The 25,783-nt window shown below is 39.8% G+C and overlaps 1 protein-coding gene and 1 pseudogene across 1 annotated transcript in view; both read left to right on the top strand.

Moving 5' to 3' along the window:
• The first annotated feature begins 384 nt into the window (after positions 1–384).
• Positions 385–25,783, top strand: part of LYST (lysosomal trafficking regulator) — a 213,573-nt gene continuing 188,174 nt past the window's right edge. Inside the window, exon 1 of the mRNA XM_024252983.2 lies at positions 385–483. The gene's annotated coding sequence lies outside the window, so the exon portion shown is untranslated. The remainder of the gene's footprint in view (positions 484–25,783) is intronic.
• On the top strand, positions 3,884–3,933 carry LOC112130901 (U5 spliceosomal RNA; annotated as a pseudogene).

A 25,783-nucleotide genomic window follows, 5' to 3' on the forward strand; every position in this document is an offset into this window, starting at 1 on the left:
TGACAGTCTGTGTTGAATGGAAGAGGCGGACGATGCGCTTGTGTTTGGTGCTTCTCAAACGGTGCTCGCACTCCCCAGGGTCTGACCCAGCCCACTACGCAGAGCCCTGGGAGGAGATGCGGACCCAGGGTACGACCCCCCGACCGCTGAGAAACCCAGACCGGGCCGCGGCCGCAACCCCGCGGGTCGGCCCGCCCCACTGCCTTCCCTATTGGCTTGGCGGTTCCACGCGTCACCCCTGCGACGCCGGCGCTGCCCTCCCAGAGGAGGCGGGGCTTACACGCGCGAGGCGGAGCCAAGGGCGCACGCGCAGACGAGCGGGTCTTGGTCCGGACGAGGGGAGGGAGGGGGTGGTGTTCTCGGTTTCCTGGGTTACCTGGGCGGGCGGGGGTGGGGAGTGCGCGGCGGCGGCGGCAGCGGAGTCGGCTCTGGGTTCTCCGGGAGAAGGGGGAGTGCGCGGCGGCCGCAGCTGCCACAGACCAGGTAAAGGCGGCCGCCGGGCGCCGACGCTGCCGGCAGAAGGTTCCGGGTCCCGGCCCCTCTGCGTGGCCTGGAGGGGAGGCGGTTTGGGGCTGGTGGCAGTCAGCCTGGGTTGAGGGCTGGGGCCGCCGGGCTGAGGGCGCGAGGGCACTCGGCCTGACGCACCAGCTCGGGGCGTCCTCTCTGGCTTCTGGGCTCTGGGACTTCTCCTCGCGGCGCCGGGCCGCCTTTGACAGCCGCCGAGCCGCGGGCGGGAGCTCGGCTGGGCCCCTGTGGGCCATTGCAGCGGCCACTGGGCACTAACTTTATTTCGCAGCGCGCGGGGGGCGAGGTCGAGCAGGCTGACGGCGGTGTGTTGCTACCTTTATTTTATTTTTTGATCCTGTGCCGCTGCACTACTCAGCCCAGCTGGGCCCAAGCTGTCAGGTTGACGATGGGAGTTGACGGTTTCCGCGCCACCACCCAGCCGGTCACTCCCCGCGCTCTTGCCCTGCGGCGCTAGCCCACCTGTCACCTCCACCGTGCGCCTCGGTCCGCTCTTTCCTCCTGTCCGTGACACCCTTTGACTGGGCGAGAGCCTCTCTTTCCAGGGTATCCCCTGAGACATCTGCCGTCTGTCTCCGGCATCACTGGAGCCTGACTGAGATGCCCCTTCGCTTCTGATGGGTTAAATAAGCTGGGAAATTACCCAAGAAGACCCCGGTACCACAGTGTAAAGCCCAACGAAGGGGTTGCTTAATGGTCCAGGGGATACAGAGGCTTTAAGAAACGTTTCCTTAACGCTAATTCTTATCTGGTTAAACAAAACATAACAAAACATCCCCGATCAGCTCAGCAGACCATACACACCCAGCGACGGCACTTGATAGTTAATGGGGTTTGTTTTAAGCAGATAGAAAATTTTAAGGGAGTCGAATCTTGTGTTGAATGCGTTCGTGTTGAATTTGGGCCAGTGTTTCCTTGAAGATCAAATGCAGGTTGCATTTTCCTGTTGTTTGTTTAACAGATTGATAGGACAGAATGAATTAGACTTTTCTTCCTGATGCTTCTTTGCTCTTCTGCGCTATTACTTTAAAATTCCACGCCTAGATTCCCTATGCTAATAAAGATGTTGACTTTGAGCTTTCAATTTATAGATGTAGTTGATTAATATGGGGTATCTGTTTTAAAGAGCTTTGTTAAGTAGCCAACAACTCTTTTTCTGATAGCTCTTTGCTGTCATCCATATTGTTACTACAAAGGTTGGAGAATTTGGAGAAGAGAGGGCATAAGGAAGAATGAATTGCTGTAATTTAATTTACATGAAAATACTTCACAAACTATATCATTATATATATGTATTTAGTAAATATTTATTGAGCACCTACTGCGTGTCAGATACTTTTCTAAGAAAACATAAATATTTGCTCCTTCATGGAGCTTATATTCTAGTGGGGACCTCAGATAATAAACAAATAAAATATGTGCTGTGTCAGATAGTGTTAAGTACTACAGAGAAAAAGCAGGGAAGAGGGAGGGCAGGGAACCGGGAGAGAGGTTTGCAATTTTAACTAGAGGCAGCCAGGGAAAGCTTCCTAGAAAAGATATCGTTTGAGCCAAGACCAGAAGTAAGTGAGGGATAATCCATGCACCTCGCTGAGGGAAGGATGTGCTAGCAGAGAGGAAGGCAGAAGGGCTTGCAGAAGCCCTGTGTGCTGGGCATGTTTGAGGACAGCAGAGAGGCGGATTTGGCTGTGGTGGAGAAAGCAAAGAGGAGTAGAAGTAAAGTCAAAGAGGTTAGTGTGGTGGGAGATTAGACTGTATAAGGCCTCGTAGGCCCTTTTAAGGACTTGAGTTTCTACTCTCAGTAAAAAGGGGAGTCCACTCTTTAAGTAAAGAACCTTACCTTTTATTTTTAGTTTTGAGTCAGGATCTCACTTTGTCTCCCAGGCTGGAGTGCAGTGGCACGATCACAACCTACTGCAGCCTCGACTTCCCAGGCTCAGGTGATCCTCTCACCTCAGCCTCTGAAGTAACTGGGACTTCAGGCACACATCACCCACCATGCCAGGCTAATTTTTTGTAAAGATGGGGTTTCGCCATGTTGCCCAGGCTGGTCTCAAACTCCTGGGCTCAAGTGATCCATCCACCTTGGCGTGTCAGCATTCTGGGATTGTAGGCATGAGCCACTGCACTCAGCCCCAGGCTTGCCTTTTAAAAATGATCATTCTGGGCGCTGGATGGAGAATAGACTTTGTTGTAGGGGAAGGGTTGAGCAGGAGCAGAAGCTGGGATACCAGTCCGGAACTGTTGCCCTAATCCAGGCCAGAGATAATGTAGCTTGGACCAGAGTGGAATTGGTGGAGGTGGTGAGAGGTTATTGATTTCAGGATAAATTGAGGGTAGAGATGTAAAAGACACCAAAATTTAGTTCCAAACAAGTAGAAAGATGGGGTACTTGTGTACTGAGATTAGGTTTACGAGAGGAGTAGGTTTGGTGGGGAGAAGGGTGGAAGTTGGTTAGAAGACAATAAAATTAGACATCCACGTTTTTAAAGAAAAAAATTATTCAATGATACTTGTTTAAGAATGGTAAGTAAGACTTTATTGAGAACCATCTCAATAGATATAGAGACCTCTGCAGTGGGGCCCTGCGGTAGGGGAGGGAGACTGGGCTCCACTCCGAATACAGCATGGGAAAATGGGAATTTATAGCCAAGCAGCAGTGTGGAGATCGTGGATGGAAAATTGCTAAAAGGAAACATCAGGGTTAAGGGGGATTCTGGCTAAGCCGACCTAACGGGATTCTTGCTGAAGACAGGCCAGGGCAATCAGACATTACCTGGGGAATGGTGGAGGATGAGGAACCTGATCAGATATTTAGGATGATTAGATATCCAGGATGTTATGCTAAACAGACTTAGCAGGGTTCTTTGCTAATACTGGATTTTACAAGGAAGTGCACAGATGGGCCTCACAGAAAATTCAAAAGCCTAAGTAAGTTTGGCTAAGCAAAGAATTTTTGTCAAAGCTGAGATTATTAGTAGTAAACGCAAGTGACTTTGTTTTGAAGACACTTTTTACGTTACCTTGACTATACCAGGGGGTTAAAAATTTCACCCATAAACTGCCAACTTTGATTTCATGATTATTTTCTTCTTAGTTCTTTTGGACCAACCTAGTCATTCTTTTGCCAATTGTAGTTTTATTTTTGTTTGATTGCACTCACATAATGTGTTTGTTAGCTTCAGTTGTAGAGAGAGCCATATAGTCCAGAATTTCAGAGTACCTTTTTGGTCTGTTGCTGTATTTAACTTGAACACCTTCATCTGATTAATCTTTTCCTGAATTATCTTGTTGCTGGCTTAAGTTCAAGATTTTTTTTTTTTTTTTTTTTTTTTAGACAGAGTCATTCTCTGGTTTCTCTTCGAATCGTATAAATCTTTCGCCTTTTACTAAAGATTTCCGTGGAGACAGTGTCTCGCTCTGTCACCCAGGCTGGAGTGTAGAGGCAGGATCTTGGTTCACTGCAACCTTCACCTCCCAGGTTCAGCCAATTATCCTGCCTCGGCCTCCAGGGTAGCTGGGACTACAGGTGTGTGCCACCACGCCTGGCTAATTTTCTGTGTTTTTAGTAGAGGTGCGGTTTCACTGTGTTAGCCTGGATGGGCTCAATCTCCTGACCTCGTGATCTGCCCTCCTTGGCCCCCCACTGTGCCTGGATTACAGGCGTGAGCCACCGTGCCGGGCCAAGTTCAAGATTTTTTTTAAGCCCTAAAATGTTATCAAGTGTGGCTTTACTTGGCCATTTGCAAAATTACAAAGGAAATGACTCATTTTTAATGCTTTGTAATGTCAAAAGACAAAATTACAACAAATTTAGCTTAAAGATCTTACTTCACCTTTGCCATTGTAGAATCAGGCAACACTTCATTCTATAAAATAGAACAAGTGTTCTGATGAGCCGAGCAGAAGTGGTTGGTTTTATGGTAGTCTCACTTTATCTTGAAGGGATATGTGTGTGTGTGTGTGTGTGTGTATGTGTTTGTTTTGAGATGGAGTCTTGCTGTGTTGCCCAGGCCAGAATGCAGTGGGGTGATCTCAGCTCACTGCAAACTCCAGCTCCTAGGTTCAAGTGATTCTCCTGCCTCAGCCTCCCGAGTAGCTGGGACTACAGGTGCCTGCCACCATGCCCGGCTAATTTTTGTAATTTTAGTAGAGTTGGGGTTTTACCATGTTGCCCAGGCTGGTCTCGAACTCCTGACCTCAAGGGATCTGTCCATCTTCACCTCCCAAAGTGCTGGGATTACAGGCATGAGCCACTGCACCCGGCCTTGGGGAGATAAGTTCTAAGTTCCCCAGTGGAAGCCTGAATTGGTGGATAGTACTGAATCCTATGTACACTATAGAGCAGGATGAGATTTCATCATGCTACTCAGAACAGGGTGCAATTTGAAATTTTGAATTATTTCTGGGATTTTCCATTTAATATTTTCAGTCCACAGTTGACCTCAGATAACTGAAACCTTGGAAAATGAATCTGTGGATTAAGGGGTACTACCGTATAGACTGAAAAGGAGTGAGGAAAACAGAAACAGAAAGAAAAAGCAAATTGGTCATTTAAAGTTACTTTTCTTATTAGGGTTAAAGCAGATGGGACTCCCTTATGTCAGTCATATCATATCATATCATATCAACTGGCCTGTTTGGGATTTGACTACTAACTGTCTCTCCTGGTTGCTTGGAAGGTCAGATAAACAACTTAGTTTTGACTTGGTGAAGTGGAACTTCAGCATGAGTGACTCCATTTTGATTTGATCTGTTGTCCCTAGTGCAGGAGGAGCTCAGTCTAAACCAATGACCTCCTATAAATTTCATTTAACACTGGTAAGTTAGTAATATGCAGGAATTAGCTTAATTCTTTTGTTTCAGTAAAGATGGCTTGAAATAAATGGGCCATCACATGTTAAATGAAGATCTTTTAAATCAAATTATATAGTATTTGTAGCAATAGAATTTGCCATGTAAAACTCGGATAAAAAGTCTATCAGTCTCCGAAGCCAGGAGCCATGGCTTGTGCCTATAGTCCCAGTTACTTGGAAGACTGAGGTGGGAGGATCGCTTGAGCCTGGTTCGAGTCCAGTCTGGGCAACACAGCAACATGTCATCTCTAAACAGAACAAACAAAACATATATGTGTATATATCAGTCTTCTGGAATTTAAGGTCTACACTTTAAGAACCAGGAAATAAGCTAATTTTTTAAAATGGATTTTCAACCTAAATATATCTTTAAAATGTATAAAAATCTGTCAGATTAATAATTATAAACTGATCTTGGAGTCTTTGAGGACACTGTATTGTCTTTGATATTATTTTATTTTGCTGCTGTGTCTCACCAGTGTTTGGTTTTGTAACTCTTAATCCCCCAACTTTGTTTACAGTAATGAGAAAGGTCCAATACGTTTGGAAATGTTGAAGGCTTTCCAGGTCTAACTGCTGAAAAACAAAAATCTTACCTGATAACATGAAAGATTAATGCTTAAAATTGATCATCTTAATCAAGAAAGGAATCAAATAATTTTCAAAAGGCTAGTCATTGTTCCATTGAAATATGAAATTAAAACATAAAATGGATGAGGACATAAGAGAGCTTTTCACTATTTTAACTGAATGGAAGAAATAAATGAACAACAGGGTAGAGTACTACACATATTAGAAATGTTTATAAAACTACTGCCACTCATCTTTAAAAAGCAATGTTTATATAACAGATTACTACTTAGCAATAACAAGGAATGAACTTTAGATCACACAACATGGATAAATCTCAAAATAATTACACAGCCCGAAAAAAAGCCAGAACAAAAAGAAAAAAACAGTACATACTGCATTGTTCCATTTATAAAATTCTAGAAAATGCCTATTAATCTATAATGGAAGAAAGCAGATCAGTGCTGGCCTGGAGATAAGTTACAGAGGGAAGGGGCGGGAAAGAGGGAGAACAGCAGCGTACTAGGAAACTTCAGGGGGTACTAGATATGTTTACTATCTTGATTTGATGATGGTTTCATGGGTGTACACATATGTTGAAACGTATCAAATTATGCACTTTAAACATGTGGTTTGTTACATGTGAGTTATACCTGTAAAGTTGTGTTTAAAAGTGGCTTGACCATGAAAAGACATGGAGAAATCTTCAGTGCATATCAGTAAGTGAAAAAAGGCAACCTGAAAAGTCTTCATACTTTATGATTACAAGTGTATGGCATTCTGGGAAAGGCAAAACTATGGAGATGGTAAAAAGATTAGTGGTGAAGAGAAGGAGGGATGAATACGCAGAGCACAGAAGATTTTTAGGGCAGTGAAACTATTCTGTAGATACTACAGTGGTGGCTACAAGTTATTATACATTTGTCGAAACCCATAGAATATACAACATCAAGAGTGAATCCTAATGTAAACTGTGGACTTTGGGTGATAATGACCTGTCAGTGTAGGTTCATTGATTATAACAAATGTACCAGTTTAGGGGGGCTGTCCATAGTTGGGGAGGCTGTACATGTGTGAGAGAGCAGGGTATACATGGAAACTCTGTAATTCCCTCTCTGTTTTGCTGTGAACCTAAAACTCTTCTAAAAAATAAAGTCATTTTTTAAAAAAGAGGATAGAAGGTTTTTGCCAGAAACCTGAAGAATTGCATATTTTACATTTAAAAATGGAGGGAGAGGAAGGTAAAGTCCAGAAACTGTGTATTGAAAATCTTGACACTGATTGATTCCTAGAAAAACTGTAGACCAGCTTGCCAAGTGCTTAGTGATTTGTAATTAGAAAAGAAAGCACTGATTACTAAGACCCAGAATTTGTTTAAGAACAAGTCATATTAAGCTAACTTCATGCTTACTTTGCCAAAGATGTAATAGTATTTGTATGATAATCTTTGTATAGTACTTTATAACTTACAGAGTACATTCCCATTTATTATTTTATTTAACCCTCACAACATCCCTTTCAATTAGTGTAAGATGAGAAAGACCTCAACAGTAATAATCCCAGGAAGGCACCAAGGGGACGGATGTGAGAGATTTTAGAAAGGCCTCGTGTAGTTATGGGTAAAGGAGAGGGAGGAATCAAAGCAGGCTTTAAAGATTCTAGATTGTCTGAGGGTGAATGGTGATGCAGATAATTACTCGTAATTTAAAAAATACGGGTGGAGGAGTGGATTTGGAGATGTGAAATCCATCAGTTTTCTTCAGTTTGGTGGAATTAGCTGTTTTATTTCCTTTGTTGAAACTGAGTCAGATATAAATACTTTTTTTTTTTTAAAAAAAGGCCTGGTGCTCAGGAGAGAAGCCTAAACCCAATAAAACAATTTTCATTTATTCAGTAAATATATTCTTTCAAATACTTTTGGTAATGAAGGGAGGTTAGTGGGTAGAAGCTTGAGGAAGTAGATGTGATCATTGGGAAGGTTTGTTTGTTTTAAGGATGGAGAAGCCAAGGACACTTCAGTGGATTGAGGGAAAGGGACCATTGAAGAGGAAGAAAATTGAGGTCACAAGAGATAGAAGATAATTGATCAAATGTAATGGGAGGAAATGGAAGAGTCAGGTCCAGGAGGACAAATGAAAGAGTTACCCTGAAGAAGAGGAATGATGTATCTTCCTGTTTAAAAACGAAAAGGAAATGGGGTAGATATAAGTTAGTATCCAGGATGGCATCTCTTTTTCTCTGTGAAGCAAGATTATCTGCTGAGATTGAGAAGGAAGAACATGGGTTGGAGTATGCTTGAGGGGAAAAGAAAAGTTACTATTGAGATTGGAAAAGGGACTTAACTAGGGGCATGTGACCTCTTTGCTGAATCATGATGAATACCCTTCCAGGCTTGAAATCACAAATGTACAGAGGCCAACAGGATGGTTAAGCAGTGTTCTCCAGCAGCCTGCCTGCCCCCACTCCCCTTCCCTGCCCCACATAACAATGCAGAAAACAAATAGACTGAACCTGGACCACTCCCCTTCCCCACACCCATAACAATGCAGAAAACAAGTAGACCGAACCTGGATTGAGATTGGAAGGGAAGGTGTGATGGAAAACTTGAGTAGGGGGTAGTGGGAAGTCAAGGAATAGGGGAGTGGTAATGAGGCTGCTAATTGAAGGGTTGAGCCATAGGAATCCTGCTTATTAAGGAACAAAGCCAAGCCAAGACAAGGCTGGTAAATGTGGATAATGAAGAAGATGAAGAATCTAAATGAGTTGGGGATTAATGGAAATAAAAGAGTACTAGAGATGGAAAAATTGGCACATATGTTGTGAGAATTCTCAATTTAAGATTCTGGAGTTAGCAGTTTCAGGTGATGATAAGGGCCAAAGAATGACCAATGATGGGTGGATAGCCAAGATTAATAGTGCTAATTATAACAATATTAATATTAATAAAAACTACTATTCATTGAACACTGTGTAGTAGTCACTATAGTAAATATTTTCCATAGGTTATCATGCTTATGTTTCACATATTAGTATCAACAGATGAGGAAACTGGAGCTCAGTGAGATTAAGTAACTTTTCCTAAGACTCACAGCTACGAAGTACCTGGGTCTTTCTGAGTCCTTCTAGCTTTGAAGCACTTATGCCTGACTACTAAACCATGCTAGCCTTCTGCAAAGTAGGGGTCATTGAAGAAGAAGAAGGCAAAGAGCTTTAAGTCTTGTGTGTTGGGATTAATTGTTCTTATGGATAATGAAGTCCCCAGAATATATAGCTTCTGTGTGGAAAGGAAGATAGTTATATGACAAAATTCTCAGTAAATGGAGATGGCTGACTCAAAAGTCAGTAGGTGACAACTATAAATATAGCTATAATGTAATCTTAAAAGTGGATAAAATCGAATAGCAATGACTCACAAGTCATCTTGGGAAACTAGGAGAATACTGACTTGTCTTCCTGGCCCACAGTGTGAGGCATATGAAAATATTAACCATTCATTTCTTAACCCTCTCTTCTCTCTTGGCTTGTGAAATTATATATATATATGTGTGTGTGTGTGTGTGTGTGTGTATTTACATATGTTTATGTGTGTATATATACATGTTTGTGTGTGTGTGTGTATATATACACCTGTGTGCACACGCAAGCACACACACACAGACACACACCCCTCTTTTTTGGTTTTCCTCCTACCCCTCTTAACCACTCCTTCTCAGTCTTCTTGGCTGGATTCTTCTTTGCCAGCTCCTTCATGTTGGTGAGCCTCTGGATTCTCTCCTCCTCCTGACTTCTCTTTCTTTGTGCTTTCCTTTGATGATCTCATCTATTTCTAAGCTTTCGTATACCACCTGTATGTTAATGACTTCTGAATGTTCATCTAGAGATGAATCTAGAACTTTCTTCAAATCCCAAGATCCTTATATAGGAAGATGTACCCAGAAGAAATAGCCCATGATATTTCAGGGCAATATTATGTGACTAGAGAAAATCATCTTAGGCTAGTAATCTCCATTCATGCCCATCTAGTTGAGGGCTCAATTCACTTATTCTCAACATCCACAACCATTTCTAAGGTGATAGCTTCTCTGGTTACTTATCACTGGTATGACCAAACATCTTGATTTACCTAAGATGGCTCTGGTTTATGCCTGTTGTTCAAGACCAACCTGGCCAACATGGTGAAACCCCATCTCTACTAAAAATACAAAAAATTAGCTAGGTGTGGTGACGCACACCTGTAATCCCAGCTACTGAGGAGGCTGAGGCACGAGAATCGCTTGAACTTAGGAGGTGGAGGCTGCAGTGAGCTGAGATCGCACCACTGCATTCCAGCCTGGGCGACAAGAGTGAGATTCCATCTCGGAAAAAAAATCAGTGTATCCTGTGTAACTTGTAAGAGCTGCTTATATCCATCAGCTCACTCTTATCCTACTTTTCATATTTAAGTGTCTAGACTTCATTGTACCTTTACTGCATTATGACTTAGAGTTTGTTCAAGATTAAAATCTTTTGCCATTTCCTGAATTTCTGCTTAATGATGCTTCCAAAGACAGTAATACTGGTAATTATTCTTGAAATATTTCTCTATTAGCCTTATTTAAACATTTTAGAGAATGTTTCTAAAGTCATTTGCTCCACATTACTGAAATATATTTGTTTTCTCTTCACCTTATTTTTTAAAAAACAGAACTCAGTTTTGATAAAACCTGATTATGCACAGTTTAAGGAAACATTCAAGATGTATAATTTTAATCTTAAATTAGTCTTGATACTTACTACATTTTCTGAATGTTGTACTCTTATAAAAGTTCACAACCCAAAGAGGCATTTAGAGATCATCTAGTTTTTGTTTTTTAAATATCTGTAAGAATAATGGGCATCAGAAAGGTTAAGCACCTTGCCTGAGATCCTAAAGAGAACAAGGCAAAACAAACCGAGAATCTCTTGACTTTTAGTCTACTATTCTTTCTGTTATACTATCAAACTTTTGAAAATTTTAATGTATTTTAAGAAAGTGATCTCATAACCAAAAGATGCCTGTGCATCATAGAAACCCATAGTGTTTGGTTTTCAATATGTAATTTGCTTATTTTAACCCTTTAACCCTTTTTCTTTATACAAGTCTACATTTAGACCACAGTGATAGAAACTACCCAGTATGATAGAAACTACCCAGTGTGGTAGGGAAAAAAATTATGTGGGCGGAATTTGAAATGCCTTTGCTCAGAAAATATTTATGTATATTCCTTTCTTATTTCTGTTCTGTGCCCTGCTCCCCTAACTGTACATCTCCACACATGTTTATAGAACAATAGATTCAGCCACCAGATCTCAGTTTGAACTCGTGGTTATCTTTCTTGGTGTGAAATGTTTTATAACAGTAAACACATTTTTCTGTAATTGACTGCCTCAATTATTATTTTTTCTTTCTTTTGAAGGGAAGCTAATTTTTTGTGTCTTAAGAATTATGAAATAAGAGGAAACGTGCTATCTATACATGCAAGGTATATTTAAAGCTTATAAATATCTGTGTTCAGTATGTCTAAAACTTATTTTGCAGAATTTTCTAAAACTTATTTTGCAGAATCTTTAACCTTACGCAAAATATATATGAAAAAAGTTTATTATTATAGTACAGCTACATAAATTATTTTTATTATTTTCATTTCACATTTAGGATAAGGCTCCAAGCTGTTTTTAGCATTCCTCAGGAGGTATGGAAAACTATCATGCTTATAATTGATTTTCAAGAACTTTTAAACTGTATGCTTTGAATTATCTTAAACATAGTATGAATAAGCATACAAAATTTTATTGCTGAAGGTTTTTGGTTTTAATATGAAAAATGTTTGGTAAGATTTTTAAGGTGTTTCGGTAGTGGCTTAAATGCTTATTGTGGAATAGAGAATGGCTTTTGTAAATGTGTCTATTTCTCAGAGCCTTACCTGGGGGAACATTTCCTGAAGGTATTCGAATATTAAAATGTTTTCTATCAAAGTTAGTATTAAATGAACTGGTGTTTATTTATTGAACTCTTATATCTGTGGTATTGTGTTAGATGCTCATATTTTTCTGATCAAATAAGATCTGGTTTCCTTTCTTAAGAAAAGTATAATCTAGTTTTAAAAGAAACAATATAGTACAGTGTGATGAGTGATAAGATAGAGGCATGTGGAAAAGTAATTAATTGGGAATTAATGGGAATTTCCATAGCAACATGATAAAAAATTAGTTGAGAAAGTGTGTACCCTTTGAAGGAATTGCAGGTGGTACAATGTGTTATGTGTTGGGAGTTTGGAAAAGCTAAATTGTAGCAGATATTGCATACTTTGATAATAAGCAGTTGGGATCCTCTTCCCTATGAATTGGAGGGATGTTTGTCATTCCAAGGGATATGAGTAACATTTTTAGTGGTTGTATATTTAGATTAGACAAAAAATAGACCAGACAGTGTGATCAAGTAGGAGGTTGTTAGTATTGCAAGTAAGAGGGGAGTTGAAGGTCTAAGGATGGATGCTTAGGTGTAAGATTAGAAGAGAAGGACCAGATTCAAGGTGATGATGATAATATCTAATAATTATTGATTTTCCTGCAGTCTGCCAGGCACTGTGCTATGCATTTTACATGAGTTATCTCGTTTAATATTGATATTCACAACAACTGCAGGTACTCTTATGAACTCAGTTTTATAGATGAGAAACTGAGGCTTAGAAAGAGGAAGTCGAGCACCCACGGTCATAGAGCAGCAGATGCAGAGAGGGAGAATTGACTAGGCGCTAGATGAAGTGCTATTCTGGTTTCTCACCTCAGTAATGGGTAGGGGCCATTAACTGAAAGAGGAATGAAGAAGGAAGAGCTGGCTTATTGGAGAGAGAAGTCAATGTTTGCTTTGGAGAATAGAAATTTGTGTATAGAGTACAAAGGGATTGCATGAGTCTGAATCCTGGCCCTGACACTTAGTAACTCCGTGACTGAGCAATGACCTAACCTTACTGTGCTTCAGTTTCCAATATGTGTCAACTAGGGATAATAATGTGACTTAGGAGATTGTTAGCAGGATTAAACTAACTACTCTACTTACCTAGAGTGCTTACAGTAGTGCCTGATGTGTAGTAATTAATCACTGTAGGTGTTAGCTAGATTATCATCATCATCATCATGCTATAAAAATCCAAAGGTCTGTTTTGAGGAGGGATGTAGTAGTCAGTGTAAAACATCTAGCACATTCCTTCTAACAGGGATAGAAAGCCAGGGAGATGATTTACCTGGATGAACCTTCATAGTTCCTTTAAATGCCGTCTCTCTCTCTATAACTACAATATCTCAGAATTTCTACCCTTTTACGGTGCTCAGGGCCAAACACAGGTTCTTCCTGACATACCTGGTTGCCGAATTTGTTTGTTTTTAGGAAAAATGAACTACCTGTTGAAAGGCTTAAGTTTGGTGCGTTTTAGTGTGACTTCCTCTGAATTTCTATTAAAATTTTGCCTGGCTGCCCTGTGCCTGAGTTTCCTTTATTTCCTGGCCAGCTTTGTCCTGCAAGGAGCCAGAATAACCTCTCCTCGCTAGGTCAACGCCCCAGGTTTCAAGGCAGCCAGAATGGCATGTTAACCAAGATTTCATGGGCTTGGGGAGAGGGGTAGGGAAATAGACAATGTTGTTTAATGACACCCTGAAATGCAAAAAAAAAAATATGTACACTTTTCTGGGCCATTGCTGTCTTAGATTTCCATTCTTCCCCCAGAACTACTGCTTTACTGCTGTTATACATGTTTTTTTTTTAGTTTTCTTTACACAATTCTACATAAATTGGAAATATTTCATTAAACGCATTTTTCTACTTTAACTTAGCCTAAATGCATAATATAGAATAAATATAGGAACGGCACAACCATTTATTTCCATATTCACTAGTTAAGGCTTATTATATTCCCACATTTTAAATATAGAACATCTAGTTCAGAGCCAATTCTTAACCCTCTGATGCTGAAATTTCTGATGCTCTTTAGAGCTGAAGGTGTTACTTCTTGTTAAAATGTACATACTTCTTTTCAAGAGGAGCAACATTTTTTTTCCAAGTCATTTACTTTTTGGTATAAGTGTGCAATGTAGAAACATGGAAAAAGATAACAAAGCTGTAAAACATCTTGAGAAGTTTGTGGGGGGCGAGAAGTTTGTGGTGCTTGGAGGCGTGCTTGGGAGTTGGCACTAAGTACAGCTGTAATTAGTCAGTTTTCTGTCCTGTCCACACAGAAAACTGTCTAATTACAGTTGTAAGTTGTGCCAGACCTAATCGCTAAAATGCTCTGAAAGGTAGAATTCTGAAAGATATAGTTTGGTTGTGAGTAGTCTGTCAAAAATAGTATGCAATATTAGGAAAAACATTGGACAGGACTCTGCAGACCTAGCTGTTAAGTCCTCTGACTTTTGGGAAATCTCTTAACCGCTGTCTGCCTTAGTTTATCTGTAAAATTTTGAGGGAGGTGATATGGTCATTAACCCAGAGATTGTTTAACTCTCTGAAAGTTGATTGTAGAATGGATTCTCATTTTAAAATAATTTATTAAATGCGAACTCTGGCAGTTTTCCTTTATTGTCAGTCAACTTGTCACTTACCTCAGTATTAGTTGAAAAAATTTGTTTTGAGTATGGCAGTTACATCTTACATATGACTGTGTTCCAGAGGCTCATTTCTAAGATGGTTGTTTAGAATGTTTAGAATGCATAAGATTTGCCCTTACAGACAAAATAAACTACAGTATACTTGAGTGTTGCGTTGTGAGACTTCCCCAGGATAAAGGTCTGGCAAAGTACTGAGATTACCTCAACACGTGTAACTGGCTTACTGTTTGCCTTACATGCTGCTATCCTACTTTTGGAGCCCTTTCCCCAGATTGTTGGAGCTACCACAAATGGCTTGAAGGTGCAGGAATCTCTTCTCCCTCCCTGACAGGCAGGGGGCTGGGGGAGAATGGGGCAAAATATATTGCTAGCAATTCAAGTTGGAACTCTGAATTCATTTTCCCATTGAGGCATGCATGAGTTGTTACTAAGATTCTGTAGGGTCTGTAGTTAAAAGCCTTAACAGCATTTCCTTCCTGAAGGTGTCCCAATGTTAGTATCTGCGGAACTGGAGACCACAATCTTTACTTCCTAAGAATACATGACATCTTAACTTCTAGTCAGATGCTCTTTAATGCGCTATTCAGAGAAGCAAGTTCAGTATTTGTCAAGAAGGGCCTGGGCTCTAAACAACTGCTATCATTTCTTTTAAAGTTAATAGATTCAATGAAAGTTGAACATACCACCAAGTATGGTGAGTAGTCAATAAATATGGGATCATGATTTGTCTTATGGAAGATTTCAGTTTGTGATACCATTTATATTATTGTTAAAGTGGTTTTCATGAATTTTCTTATTCAGTTATTTAATTTAGAACTTTAAGTGTCATATCTTTCCCTGATCTGTATTTTAAATTCCAAGAGGAATTTGATCCCACAAAGCCCATTAAATATGTATCATTCTATGCCTTTGCATCCTCATAGCTTAGCTCCCACATATCAGTGAGAACATATGATGTTTTGTTTTCCATTCCGAAGTTACTTCACTTAGAATAATAGTCTCCAGTCTCATCCAGGTCACTGCAGATGCTGTTAATTCATTCCTTTTTATGGCTGCATTGTAGTCCATCATATATATATATATATAAAATATATATATATATAAAATATATAAAAAATATATATATAAATATATATATATATATAAAATATATATACACACACACACACACATATACATACATACTTACATACCACAGTTTGTTTATCCACTTGTTGATTGATGGGCATTTGGGTTGGTTCCACATTTTTGCAATTGTGAATTTTGCTGCTATAAACATGTGTGTAAGTATCTTTTTCGAATAATGACTTCTTTTTCTCTGAGTAGATACCCAGTAGTGGGATTGCTGGATCCAATGTTAGTTCTACTACTTTTAGTTATTTAAGGAATCTCCACATTGTTTTCCATAGAGACCGTACTAGTTTACATTCCCACCAGCAGTGCAGAAGTGTTCCCTGTTCACCACATCCATACCAACATCTACTGTTTTTTGATTTTTTGATTATGGCCATTCTTGCAGGAGTGAGATGGTATCACATTGTGGTTTTGATTTGCATTTCCCTGATCATTAGTGATGTTGAGCATTTTTTCATGTGTTTGTTGGCCATTTATATATCTTTTGAGAACTGTCTATTCATGTCCTTAGCCCACTTTTTGATGGGATTGTTTTTTTCCTACTGATTTGTTTGAGTTTGTTGTAGATTCTGGATATTAGTCCTTTGTCAGATGTATAGATTGTGAAGATTTTCTCCCAATTCTGTGGGTTGTTTGTTTACTCTGCTGACTGTTCCTTTTGCCATGCAAAAGCTCTTTAGTTTAATTAGGTCCCAGCTGTTTATCTTTGTTGTTATTGCATTTACTTTTGGGTTCTCGGTCATGAAATCCTTGCCTAAGCCAATGTATAGAAAGGTTTTTCCAATGCTGTCTTCTAGAATTTTTATAGTTTCAGGTCTTAAGTTTAAGTCCTTAGTACATGGGTAGTTGATTTTTGTATAAGGTGAGAGATGAGGATCCAGTTTCATTCTCCTACATGCGGCTAGCCGATTATTCCAGCGTGATTTGTTGAAAAGAATGTCTTTTCCCCACTCTATGTTTTTGTTTGCTTTGTCAAAGATCAGTTGGCTGTAGGTATTTGGGTTTGTTTCTGGGTTCTCTATTCTGTTCCATTGGTCTATGTGCCTATTTTTATACCAGTACCACACTATTTTGGTGACTATGGCCTTATAGTATAGTTTGAAATCAGGTAATGTGATGCCTCCAGATTTGTTCTTTTCACTTAGTCTTGCTTTGGCTATGCAGGCTCTTTTTTGGTTCCATATGAATTTTAGATTTTTTTTTTCTAATTCTGTGAAGAATGATAGTGGTATTTTGATGGGGATTGCATTGAATTTGTAGATTGCTTTTGGCAGTATAGTCATTTTCACGATATTGATTCCACCCATCCATGAGCATGGGATATGTTTCCATTTGTTTGTGTCATCTGTGATTTCTTGGAGCAGTGTTTTGTAGTTTTCCTTGTAGAGGTCTTTCAATTCCTTTGTTAGGTGTATTCCTAAGTTTTTTTTTTTTTTTTTTTTTTTGGAGCTATTGTAAAAGGGGTTGAGTTCTTTTATTTGATTCTCCACTTGGTCACTGTTGGTGTATAGAAGAGCTACCGATTCATGTACATTAATCTTGTATCCAGAAACTTTGTTGAATTCTTTTATCTGTTCCGTGAGCTTTCTAGAGGAGTCCTTAGGGTTTTCAAGGTAAACAATCATATCGTCAGCAAACAGTGAAAGTTTGACTTCCTCTTTACTGATTTTGATTCTCTTTATTTCTTTCTCTTGTCCGATTGCTCTGGCTAGGACTTCCAGTACTATGTTAAAGAGGAACAGTGGAAAGTGGGCTTCTTTGTCTTGTTTTATTCTCAGAGGGAATGCTTTCAACTTTTCCCCATTTAGTATTATGTTGGCTGTGGGTTTATCATAGAGGGCTTTTATTACATTAAGGTATGACCCTTGTATGCCGATTTTGCTGAGAATTTTAATCATAAAGGATGCTGGATTTTGTTGAATGCTTTTTCTGCATCTATTGAGATGATCATGTGATTTTTGTTTTTAATCCTGTTTATGTGGTGTATCACATTTATTGACTTATGTATGTTAAACCATCCCTGCATCCCTGGTATGAAACCCACTTGATCATGGTGGATTATCTTTTTGATATGTTCTTGGATTCGGTTAGCTAGTATTTTGTTAAGGATTTTAGCATCTGTGTTCATCAAGGATATCGGTCTGTAGTTTTCTTTTTTGGTTATGTCCTTTCCTGGTTTTGATATTAGGGTGATGCTGGCTTCACATAATGAATTAGGGAGGGTTCTCTCTTTTTCTTGTGGAATAGTGTCAAAAGGATTGGTACCAATTCTTTAAATTGGTAGAATTCTGCCATGAATCTGTCTGGTCCTGGACTTTTTTTTTAGTGGTAATTATTAAATTACCATTTCAATCTCACTGGGTCTGTTTAGGGTATCTAATTCTTCCTGATTTAAGCTAGGAGGATTGTATTTTTCCAGGAATGTATCCATCTCTTCTAGACTTTCTAGTTTATGTCTGTAAATGTATTCATAGTAGCCTTGAATGATCTTTTGTATTTCAGTGGTGTCAGTTGTAGTATCTCCCATTTGATTTCTTAATGAGGTTATTTGGATTTTCTCTCTTCTTTTCTTGGTTAATCTTGCTAATGGTATATCAATTTTATTTATCTTTTCAAAGAACCAGCTTTTTGTTTCATTTATCTTTTGTATTTTGTTTGTTTGTTTCAATTTCATTGAGTTCTGCTCTGATCTTGGTTATTTCCTTTCTTCTGCTGGGTTTGGGTTTGCTTTGTTCTAGTTTCTCTAGTTCCTTGAGGTGTGACCTTAGATTGTGCTCTTTCAGACTTTTAGATGTAGGCATTTAGGACTGTGAACTTTCCTCTTAGCACCACCTTTGCTCTATCACAGAGGTTTTGATAGGTTGTGTCATTATTGTAATTCAGTTCGGAGAATTTTTAAATTTCTATCTTGATTTCGTTTTTGACCCAATGCTCATTCAGCAGCAGGTTATTTAATTTCCATGTATTTGCATGGTTTTGAAGCTTCCTTTTGGAGTTCATTTCCAGTTTTATGCCACTGTGGTCTGAGAGAGTGCTTGATATAATTTCAGTTTTCTTAAATTTGTTGAGACTCGTTTTGTTGCCTGTCATATGATCTATCTTGGAGAAAGTTCCATGTGCTGTTGAATAGAATGTATATTCTGCAGTTGTTGGATGAAATGTCTGTATATATCTGTCAAGTCCATTTGTTCCAAGGTGTAGTTTAAATTCATTGTTTCTTCGTTGACCTTCTGTGTTGATGACCTGTCTGGTCATTGGAGTATTGAAGTCCCCCACTATTATTGTGTTGCTATCTCATTTCTTAGGTCTATTAGTAATTGTTCTATAAATTTGGGAGCTCCAGTGTTAGGTGCATATATGTTTAGGATTGTGATATCTTCCTGTTGGACAAGGCTTTTTACCATTATATAATGTCCCTCTTTGTCTCTTTTAACTGCTGTTGCTTTAAAGTTTGTTTTGTCTGATATAAGAATACCCTGCTGGCTTTTGGTGTCCATTTGCATGAAATGCCTTTTCCCGCCCCTTTGCTGTATGTGAGTGCTTATGTGTTAGGTGAGTATCCTGAAGGCAATAGATAGTTGGTTGGTGAATTCTTATCCATTCTGTGGTTCTGTATCTTTTAAGTGGAGCATTTAGGCCATTTACATTCAATGTTAGCATTGAAATGTGCAGTATGGTTGCACTCATCATGCTCCTTGTTGCCTGTGTACTTTTGTTGTTGTTGTTGTTTTGTTTTTGCTTTTTAACTTGCATTTTTGTTTTATAGGCCCTGTGTCATTTATGCTTTAAAGAGGTTCTGTTTTGATGTGTTTCCAGGATTTGTTTCAAGACTTGGAGCTCCTTTTAGCAGTTCTTCTAGTGGTGGCTTGGTGATGGCGAATTCTCTCAGCATTTGTTTGTCTGAAAAAGACTGTGTCTTTCCTTCATATGTGATGCTTAATTTTGCTGAATACAAAATTCTTGGCTGATAATTGTTTTGTTTGAGGAGTCTGAAGATAGGGCCCCAATCCCTTCTAGTTTATAGGGTTTCTGCTGAGAAATCTGCTGTTAATCTGGTAGGTTTTCTTTTATAGGCTACCTGGTACTTCTGTTTCACAGCTCTTAAAATTCTTTCCTTCATCTTAACTTTGGATAACCTGATGACAATGTGCCTATGTGAAGATCTTTTTGCGATGAATTTCCCAGGTGATCTTTATGCTTCTGTATTTGGATGTCTACATCTCTAGCAAGGCCAGGGAAGTTTTCCTCAATTATTCCCCCAGATATGTTTTCCAAGATTTTAGAATTCTCTTCTTCCTCAGAACACTGATTATTCTTAGGTGTGGTCATTTACCATAATCCCAGACTTATTGGAGGCTTTGTTCATATTTTCGTATTCTTTTTTCTTTGTCTTTGTTGGATTGGGTTAATTCGAAGACCTTGTCTTTGAGCTCTGAATTTCTTTCTTCTAGTTGTTTAGTTCTATTGCTGAGACTTTCCAGAGCGTTTTGCATTTCTAAAAGTGTGTCCAAAGTTTCCTGAATTTTTTATTGTTTTTTTTCTTTATGCTATCTATTTCTTTGAATATTTCTCCCTTCACTTCTTGTATCATTTTTTGGATTTCCTTGAACTGGGCTTCACCTTTCTCTGGTCCCTCCCTGATTAGCTTAATATCTAACCTCCTGAATTCTTTGTCAGGTACATCAGGGATTTCTTCTTGGTTTGGATCTATTGCTGGTGAACTAGAGAAATTTTGGGGGGGTGTTGAAGAGCCTTGTTTTGTCATATTACCAGGGTTGGTTTTCTGGTTCCTTCTCGTTTGGGTAGGCTCTGTCAGAGGGAAGGTCTAGGGCTGAAGACTGTTGTTCAGATTCTTTTGTCCCACGGGTTGTTCCCTTGATGTAGTATGCTCCTCCTTTTCCTATGGATGTGGCTTCCTGTGAGCTGAACTGCAGTGATTGTTGTCCCTCTTCTGGGTCTAGCCACCCAGCGAGTCTACCTGGCTCCAGGCCGGTACTGGGGGGTTGTCTGCACAGAGTCCTGTGATGTGAACCATCTGTGGGTCTCTCAGCCATGGATACCAGCACCTGTTCTGGTGCAGGTGGTGGAGGGTGCAATGGATTCCGTGAGGGTCCTTAGCTTTGGTGGTTTAATGCTCTATTTTTGTACTGGTTGGCAATGTTTTAATGCTCCATTTTTGTGCTGGTTGGCCCCCTGCCAGGAGGTGGCGCTTTCCAGAAAGCATCAGCTGTAGTAGTACAGAGAAAGATATGCGGTGGGCAGGGCCCTAGAACTCCCAAGATTAAATGCCCTTTGTCTTTTGCTACCAGGGTGGATAGGGAAGGACCATCAGGTGGGGGTGGGGCTAGGTGTGTCTGAGCTCAGCCGCTCCTTGGTTGGGTCGTGCTGCGGCTGCTGTGGGGAATTGGGGGTGAGATTCCCAGTTTACTGGAGTTGTGTACTTAGGAGGATTATGGCTGCCTCTCCTGAGTCATTAAGGTTGTCAGGGAAGTGGGGGAAAGCCAGCAGTCAGAGCCCTCACCCAGCTCCCACGCAAACCGAAGGGCCACTCTCACTCCTACATGTCCCCCCTAACAGCTGGGAGTCTGTTTCCAGGCTGAGGGCTAGATGGGCTTGAAAACTTCCCCGAGGCTATCCACCTCTCAGCTGTGAAAGAAAAGGGCTTTAGTTCTTCCCTCCACCTGTGAAGTCTGCGAGCTGGATTTGCACCCTCCCCCAAGTTCTGGCCAGCAGGCTTCTCACCGCGTTCAAATTGTTAGAAAGTTAGGCTAGAGAATTCCTTTCCCTGTGGGGTTTTACCCCCTGCTCCTCTGGCTACCCTCCCAATGGATCCTTGTGGTGCCAGGCAGGAATGGGCTACTTAAGGACCCAGGGAGCTCCCAAGGTCTTTCTGCTGCATTCTCTACCCCTGTAATTCGCTAGGCTCTCTAACTTGATACAGCTGCAGGTCAGGTCAGAAACTTCTCCAGCAAACAGACCTTCAGCTTCTGCAGTGGGGGTGTGTGTTCAGTAGAGGAAGGTCTCCCTTTCCCACTTGCACAGTTGGGGCACTCACAGTATTTGGGGGTCTCCTGGGGCCTGCAGGAGCAATCCGCTTCCTTCAGAGGGTCTGTGGGTCCTCTCGGGATTGCTGGTTTGTTCTTGCAGTGGATCTGGAGCTAAAATTCACAATGCGAGCCCCCGCATGCTGCTCTGTCCAGAGTCCTGCCTCCCATCGCCATGATCCCAGGAGCTCCTCCCTTTAGTTAGGAATCATTCTGATGGTTATTGCTTAACACATGTAGTATTGACTAAAAAGTTACACAGTAGAGCTTACATTAACAGGTATTTTCTTTCTTAAATATTGTACAGTTCAACTGATAGGCTTTAACTGGCTTATTCCTTAAAGAGAATTATATTAATCTGAACAAGTGCAGTTTCCCCCTCCCCCCTCTTTGGTCCCCTTCCCCCCACCAGTGTCCTGCATTTCAGACATAGTTCTGTGTTGTAGTCTAAAAAATTTGTAGAGAGAGGTTTAAAAATCCTGTTTCCAGGTGTATGTATTACAATCCAGTGAACTTGAGTAAAGGCTCTGGATACCATTTAGAGGTAGTATTTAGTATTAGGGAAACGCCTTTGCCTGTTGTCTAATTTCTAATTGACCTGACAGAAGAAGAAAGGCTATGTATCTTCTAAACTTGCTTATTTCAGTTCTAGTTAATTACCCCCAAAAACATATGTAACTCCAAGACAACTGGGATAGTGGAGTCCAGTGACTAATCGTTTCTGTGACCTTGGACCTGTAGGCCTCAGTATTTGTCAACTGTAGAATGTGGGGTTAGAGAATGTGATATCTAAAATTTCTGCCACTATGACAACATATGATTCTAAGTTATTCATGTTTATTCCTTTATTCATGTCATTTATGAAATGGTATAAATGGTGTTATCTTTTTTCCTCGTAAAGATTTTTTATTTTTACTGATGTGTAGTCTTTACTGATGGTAAAGACTATATGAGATCTTTGAGAAAGTTGCTAATCAATCTATCATCAATATATATTAAACTCTGGAGAGATGGGATTTAGAATAGTTAAATCCATATAAACTAACCTTTATTTTCAAGAAGGCTGCTTCAAATCATGGCAGATTTTGATTTAACAGAATTTATTGGGCACTTATTATTCTATACATTATTTTGCCTAATTCTTACAATAACCCTGATTTATCACAGTCTTCTCTTTGGCACATAACATTTTTGAAAAAAAATCTTTCCAATGGCAATTTCTCTAATACTATTGAATTAAGAAAATTAGGCAAGCACATAGTGTTACTTTAAAAGGGAATTTTCCAGGATTTTTTGGCATTTGGTGAAAGACTAACAATCAAGTCTTTTGGGTGTTACTGTTTGATGAGGAAGAAGTATGCTTTCTAATCAAGCTATAAGAATAAATATCATTATTATAACCTTTTTTGTTGTTTTTTCCTTTTACTTCTTTTTTTTTCTTGTGGAAGCCACAAGACAGGGAAAAAGCAGAAAATACAGGGACTCCCTATTTTTTTTTTCATTGCATTCTTGGAAACAGCGTTATGAAACAGAACATCATTTTCCTCACACTGATCTGAGGAAAGCTTGCAGTGATCTTTTTCTTCCTTCAGATGGCACTGTCTGTCATAAGGTGTGCAGCTATTGACACTATCTGTCATAAGCTGAGCATTTACATAGAGCTATAAAATTTGTCAGCAATGTTTACTGAGGTTATATAATTTCTTAGGCTCCACATAGCAACTCTGTGGGATAGTTTATGGAAGAGGCAGCCAAACTTCACACAGCTCTCTCTGTGTGACTAGCTAGTAATTGCTAGATTCCTGATCTGCGGCTTCTGGGTCCTATTTCACTAGTGTCATGATGCCTACTGTATGTATATCCCACTATTCAGAACAGATTCATAAATAGTGAAAATAGAATGAGCTGGAGCATATTAATAAATATCTATTAAAATATTTACTTAAGAAATAAATATTGGAATTAATGAATTTGTGAAAAAGGGAACTGTAGCACAATGGACCCCTTTCCCTTCTTATCACTGTGGCCACTGGCTATTTGATATTTATTGAAAAGGAAACTCAGCCACCTAGGGACCATTTCTTGCGCTGTTGTTGAGCTTGAGATTTTATTTTCAGTGGTACATGTAATGTCCTTGGTAGCATTGCCTAGAACACAGACATGACAAGGCATCTAAAAATGCCATTATATGAGGAGCTGCCCTAAAAGTGAAGAATATATGTGGTCGTGACTTGGTGTGAGGGGCAGGTGTAGTAGTTCTCTATGTCAAGAAGATAAATGTGTGAAAATCCACAAGACTGACGGTGATAGCTTAATTCTGTAATCTTTTAAGTGGATGATAAATTGTGGAAATTAATCACAAACCAGAACAGAGCTAAGATATCAAAGTTAACTGTCCAGATGTCTGCAGGAAGTCTCATTCAATGAAAGCAGAGCCACCGTTGACTGACTTTAGTGACCATTTCATTTCCAGAAGGTAAAGGAAATAATCCAGGGAGCCAGTACTCTTGAGTCTATCTTTGACCTAACTTGACTACGAGGGGCTTAATTAGACAAGTTAACCTAACGAAAATCCTGAGAGAGAGGCCATGCCATTCATTCAACAAATGAGTAGAATCGAATGCCTGCTGTTAGCTGTGTTCTGTTCTAGATGCTAGAGATTTAGCAGTGAATACAACAGACAAAATCTCTGTCGTTATAGGGCTTTCATTTTAAGAACTTACAATGATCTGTTGTCCAAAAATACTAGCTTCATGGTTACTTAACTGCAAGGACCTTAACTTTCACTTTACTTTAGACATCTGCTTGCAGGGCCACACTGTGGTTGTTGTCATCTAGGACTGCTTGTTTCAGAAATCTAAAAATTCTAACATCTTCATTCCCACATTGTGTACTCTTCAGTCTGGTGGAGATCCAACTTCCTTGATTGCCTGGATTTTCTCCTTGTCTATCAACATTTATTTTCCTGGCCTTTTTCTTTTTCCTACCTAGTCTGTGTCTCATTTTTGGCCATAAGGACTGTTCTTCCACCTATACCCTTGGGTCCCTTTCACTTATGCTTCTGCTGCCTCCACCCACCAAAACTCCCATTTCCAGATCAGTGATAACAGTCTGCATTGTCTACTATTAGACCCAAGCAGCTGAATCCTGCTGGTGAATCTGAAATATCTGAAAAAATCCATACCACCAGAAATTCATGGTTTTCCACCTCTGCTAAGCTAGTAGCCAACCAGTAAATTCTTTTGTCTGTCATCACTACTTTCCCCCATTTGACTATTCTTCCAATAATTATTCTAAATTACTTAGCCTTTAGCCCCCAATCTCTAGACTCTCTTCTTTAAGCAGACAACTTTGCCTATTACTTGAATGAAAAAATTGAGGCAGTCATTCTTGAGCTCCCTTAGTTTCTGGCCTTCCACCTGTTTTCTATATCTGCAACTCTCCTTACCTCCTTTCCCTCAGCCTCAGAGGATGATGTGTCCCCTCCTGCTTCCCCGCCCCAGCTTAACCTCTTCACCTATGCCCTTGATCCAATCCACACTTATTTTCTTTATGAATTTTGTCCTTCATTCATTCGTTCTCTTGCCCCTGTCTTCAGTATCTTCCCTTGTGCTGGCTGCAGTGGTATGCTAGTAAAGTGGCTCTCCTGGAGAAAGAAACAAAAAAAGACCCTAATGTGTAGCATTTGCCTATTTCCATGATGTAAATACTCTCACCATGATGATTTTAAGCTACCAACATGGTGCCAGTGATGCCGGGAAGAAGTACACACAATCAGAGCTGATAGGAGATGGCTGGCCACGCCGTACCACCTCTTATTTCTTATAGCCTAAAAATACTTCCAATTCTTTAAAAAAACAAATACTTGAAAAAAAAACTTCCTTGACCTATGCCTCTTTCTCCAGCTCCTCTCTATTTTCTGTTTTTCTTTTCTAATCCTGCCTTCTCAGGAGAGTCTCTACTTGCTATTTCCTTATTCAGTCTGGTATTGGAAACCATGAGATGGAGTTAAGGATAGTTGTTGAGAAGGTATAC

This window comes from Pongo abelii, chromosome 1, assembly GCF_028885655.2.
Source record: "Pongo abelii isolate AG06213 chromosome 1, NHGRI_mPonAbe1-v2.0_pri, whole genome shotgun sequence".
In the NCBI taxonomy this organism is placed as follows: Eukaryota; Metazoa; Chordata; class Mammalia; order Primates; family Hominidae; genus Pongo; species Pongo abelii.